The following is a 5,269-nucleotide window of genomic DNA, read 5'->3' as shown; positions in this document are numbered from 1 at the left end:
GCTGCTGGGTCGGGCAGCCTGCTTTTATTCTCTTATCTGGCCCCACCCACATCCTGCTGATTGGTCCATTTTACAGAGAGCCGATTGGTCTGTTTTACAGAGAGCTGATTGGTCCGTTTTGACAGGATGCTGATTGGCGCCTTTACAATCCCTGAGCTAGACACAAAAGTTCTCCGTCCCCACTAGATTAGCTAGATACAGCGTGCCGATTGGTGTATTACAAACCCTGAGCTAGACACAGAGTGCTGATTGGTGCATTTACAAACCTTGAGCTAGATACAGACTGCAGATTGGTGCATTCACAATCCCTTAGCTAGACATAAAAAGGTTCTCCAAGTCCCCACCAGATTAACTGGATACACAGTGCCGATTGGTGCATTCACAAACCCTGAGCTAGACACAGGGTGCTGATTGGTGTGTTTACAAACCTTGAGCTAGATACGAGTGCTGATTGGTGTATTTACAATCCCTTAGCTAGACATAAAGATTCTCCCAGTCCCCACCACACTCAGGAGCCCAGCTGGCTTCACCCGGTGGAACCCGTACCAGGGCCGCAGATGGAGCTGCCTGCCAGTCCTGCGCCATGCACCCGCACTCCTCAGCCCTTGGGTGGTCTATGGGACTGGGCGCCGTGGAGCAGGGAGAGGCGCTCCTCGGGGAGGCTCCCGCAGCGCAGGAGCGGAGCGGGCTGTGGTGGGGGGAGGCTCAGGCATGGCGCGCTGCAGGTTCGGAGCCCTGCCTCGCGGGGAGGCAGCTAAGGCTGGGAGAAGTCGAGCACAGCAGCTGCTGGCCCAGTTGCTAAGCCCCTCACAGCCCCTGGCAGGCGGGCTAGCCGGCCGCTCCGAGTGCGGACCCACCGAGCCCACGCCCACCGGAACTCGCGCTGGCTCGCAAGCGCCCCGCGGCAGTCCCGGTTCCCGCCCGCGCCTCTCCCTCCGCGCCTCTCTCTCCACACCTCCCCGCAAGCCGAGGGAGCCGGCTCCGGCCTTGGCCGGCCCAGGGAAGGGCTCCCACGGTGCAGCGGCGGGCTGAAGGGCTCCTCGAGCGCGGTCAGAATGGGCGCCAAGGCCAAGGAGGCACGGAGAGAGCAAGGGCTGGGAGGGCTGCCAGCAGGCTGTCACCTCTCACTATGAGGGAGAGCAGATTTGTCAAGGCTTCTTAAACAGTCCCATGATTCTGTGGGAGGGGCACCCATGTAAAAGGGGTCCCCTTAAGCCCCAAATTTACCATGGCCTGGGTAATAGGCCTATTTGCTGGGAGGATATAAAGCTAGTCCACCATGGCTTGCATATGAAGCATATTAACTGCTTCATCTGGGGGGCTTCACTTGGTATTTTATAGGGAGAGTTGGGCAGTCCCCTTCTCAGAGCAAACAGACCTTATAATGGCATTCTGCGGTCCACTAGGCTGATTGCTCTCTTAGGAATAACCCCCTGTGCATTTGGAACACGTATACTCAGTGATTGTTCAGTAATGAGCTGTGGGTCCTGCATTAATCCAAACAAGCTCTTAAATTGTGTAGCATTTAGGCCGGTGCGGTGGCTCACGCCTGTAATCCCAGCACTTTGGGAGACCAAGGCAGGCAGATCACCTGAGGTCAGGAGTTCGAGACCAGCCTCGCCAACATGGAGAAACCCCATCTCTACTAAAAATACAAAATTGAGCATGGTGGCACATGCCTGTAATCCCAGCTACTTGGGAGGCTGAGGCAGGAGAATCACTTGAACCCAGGAGGCAGAGGTTGCCGTGAGCCGAGATTGCTCCATTGCACTCCAGCCTGGGCAACAAGAGCCAAACTCTGCCTCAAAAAAAAAAAAAAGAAAGAAAGAAATTTGATCCCACCACTTACTTGGCAGCTGTGCAACCTTAGGCTAAGAAAGAGAAGATGGGAGGTGACGGGGAGCCTCGCCCAGTGTCAGTGGAGAGACTTAGGAGAGCCCTCCTCGGCTGACAGCATGGCAGGAAGGGTAAATAATAATTGAGTTTTGGAATCAGCTGGACCTGGGTCCTAATCCGACTTCAGATTCTTTAGCTGCCATGTTCTTGGGTACACTACCTAGTCTCATCTGTAAAACTGGAACCTTGAAGTAGCTATCTCCTAAGGATGCTATGAGAATAAAATGAGACAATGTATGAAAAGAGATGACAGCCCCAGGCACCTCATAAATGCTCAGTTAATAGTGGCTTATTTGTCCGGATACACTAGAATTCCTGCCCTCCCATCCCACCTTTCTCCTCACTGATAGTGAGACTCCCTGATAGTGAATGAGTGAATGTCAAAATGAAGAGACACTTGGCAAGTAAAATAAAGAGACACTTGGCAAGTAAAATAAATATTCTTCGCTGTTTAGACACAGGAATTCTATTTATTCATTGACAATATGCAGCCAATGTTTATTGAGCATCCGGCACCACTTTAGGTCTATCCTAAGGGTACCATCATGATGCAAATATTATAATCGCCAGTTTACAGCTGAAGAAGCGGAGCCACCATGCAGGGGGTGACAGACCCCTGAGTGTTCAAGCTGCAACCTGGACCCAAACCTTCTAACTCCAAGGATACACTCCTTTCCTTAGTGAGCTCATCCAGTGGCCTAGATTTACATGCCATCAACAATGCTTATAATTACCAAATATAGAGCCCCTCCAGCTCAGACATCTACCCTGAACTCTCTTTTTTTTCCTTTTTTCTAGAGACAGGGTCTCTTCTGTTGCCCAGGCTGGAGTGCAGTGGCATGATCATGGCTCACTGCAGCTTAAAATTCCTAGGTTCAGGCAATCCTCCTGCCTCAACTTGCTGAGGCGCTAGGACTACAGGCATGCACCACCATGCCCGGCTAATTTATTTAATTTTTTGTAGAGTTAGGGGGTCTCACTACATGGCCCAGGCTGTTCTTGAACTCTTGGCCTCAAGAGGTCCTCCTGCCTTGGCCTCTCAAAGTGTTGGGATTACAGGTGTGAGCTACCATGCCCAACCTCCCCTGAATTTCAACTCTTTTATCCAATATATATTTTTTGATATTTCTAGTGGGATGTCTAATAATCATCTCAAATTTAATGTACAAAGCCAAGTTGTTGACAACCATACCCTCCCTCCAGCCAACCAGGTACTCTCACATTTCTCATCAATCTCAGTACATAGCCAGTCCATTCTTATCAGTTGCACAAATAAAAACTTTGGAATCATCTTTGACTCTTCTACACCCATGTAATCTGTGGATAAATCTTTTCAATTCTACTACAAAAAAAATATACAGAATCTGACCACCATCCACCTCCTCCATGCCACCAACCTGGTCCAGGCCACCCCCATCTCTTGCCCGAATAACTCGCTGGAGCCCTTACTGGCTTCCCTGCTCCCACCCTTGTTGACCAACAGGCCAATTTCCAACCTTGAAATCAGTGTGATTTTGTTAAAACATGAATCAGATCACACTGTTTTTTTTTGTTTGTTTGTCTGTTTTTGTGAGACAGAGTCTTGCTCTGCCACCCAGGCAGGAGTGCAGTGGCATGATCTTGGCTCACTGCAATCTCTGCCTTCTGGGCTCAAGCAATTCTCCTGCCTCAGCCTCCCAAGTAGCTGGGATTACAGGCACCTGCCACCACGCCCGGCTAATTTTTGTATTTTTAGTAGAGATGGCATTTCACCATGTTGACAAGGCTGGTCTTGATCTCCTGACCTCAGGTGATCCGCCTGCCTTGGCCTCCCAAAGTGCTGGAATTGCAGGCGTGAGCCACCACACCCAGTTGAGACCCTGCCTCTTAAATTTAATTAATTAATTGAATTTTTAAAATTGAAAAACTGTCCAACAGCTTCCCATCTCATGTTCTATGCATAATCTACGATCTGTGCATGATCCATGACCTGTCTGTGAGCTCTGTGTGATCTGTTCATGATCTATGTATGATCTATGATCTGTGCATGATCTTTACATGATCTGTCCATGGTCTACACAGGACCGCCCCATCCTTACCCTCCTGTCTTCACCTCATGATCCTTTCTCACTTTCTCCAGATACATTGAATATGCCAGGGTCTCTCCTGCCTTCTCTCCTTTGCCTTCGTGGCTCATTCCCTCTCTTCTTTTCAGGTCTTCATTCCACTAGGTAGGTCTTTTTACGTAGTACCCTACCCTTCCCACAGCTCAGTTATCACTTCTAAGATGCCATAGATTTCCCTGGTCTATCTCTCTCTCTTTTTTTTTTTTTTTTTTTTTGAGACAGATCTTGCTTGTTGCCCAGGCTGGAGTGCAGTGGCACAATCTCAGCTCACTGCAACTTCCACCTCCCGTCCTGGGCTCAAGTGATCCTACCATGTCAGCCTCCCGAGTAGCTGGGACTACAGGAATGCACCACCACGCCCGGCAAGTTTTTGTATTTTTTTGTAGAGATGGGGTTTCACCATGTTGTCCAAGCTATCTATGTCATTTTCCATCTGTCTCCTTGCACTAGAATGTAAGTTCTTCAAAGACAGAGATCTTTGTTGTGCTCACAACTCAACTGTCTCCTTAGCACCTAGAAGATTGCTTAGCACACAATACATGTTTAATAAATATTTGTTGAATGAATGAGTAATTAAATAAACATAATACTTTCTTCTACAAACTGTGCCTAAGAAGATAGCCATGTGCAAAGGCTAAAACTCTGATGTTAGAGAAAGGATTTTATTTATTTTTTTGAGACAGAGTGCAATGGCACAATCTCAGCTCACTGCAACCTCCGCTTCCTGGGTTCAAGCAATTCTCCTGTCTCAGCCTCCTGAGTAGCTGGGATTACAGGCATGCACCACCACATCCATCTAATCTATGTATTTTCAGTAGAGACCAGGATTTCGCCATGTTGGCCAGGCTGGTCTTGAACTCCTGACCTCAGGTGATCCACCTGCCTTCCAAAGTGCTAGGATTACTGGTCTCTGATGTTAAAGAAAGGATGTTACAATCATCAAAATATTCTCTCTCTTTTTTTTTTTCAGAGAAGAGTCTTGCTCTGTCACCCAGGCTGGAGTGCAGTGGTGCAATCTCGGCTCCCTGCAACCTCCGCCTCCCGGATTCAAGCAATTCTCCTGCCTCAGCCTCCCAAGTAGCTGGGACTACAGGCGCCCCACCCCCACACCCAACTAAGTTTTTTGTTTGTTTTGTATTTTTAGTAGAGATGGGGTTTTGCCACGTTGGCCAGGCTGGTCTTGAACTCCTGACCTCAGGTGATCCGTCCACCTTGGACTCCCAAAGTGCTAGGATTACAGGTGTGAGCCACCTTGCCGGGACTAATTT

This window comes from Pan troglodytes, chromosome 4 (assembly GCF_028858775.2).
Source record: "Pan troglodytes isolate AG18354 chromosome 4, NHGRI_mPanTro3-v2.0_pri, whole genome shotgun sequence".
Taxonomy (NCBI): Eukaryota; Metazoa; Chordata; class Mammalia; order Primates; family Hominidae; genus Pan; species Pan troglodytes.
The sequence above is the reverse complement of the archived record's forward strand: the minus strand, read 5'-3'. Positions refer to the sequence as shown.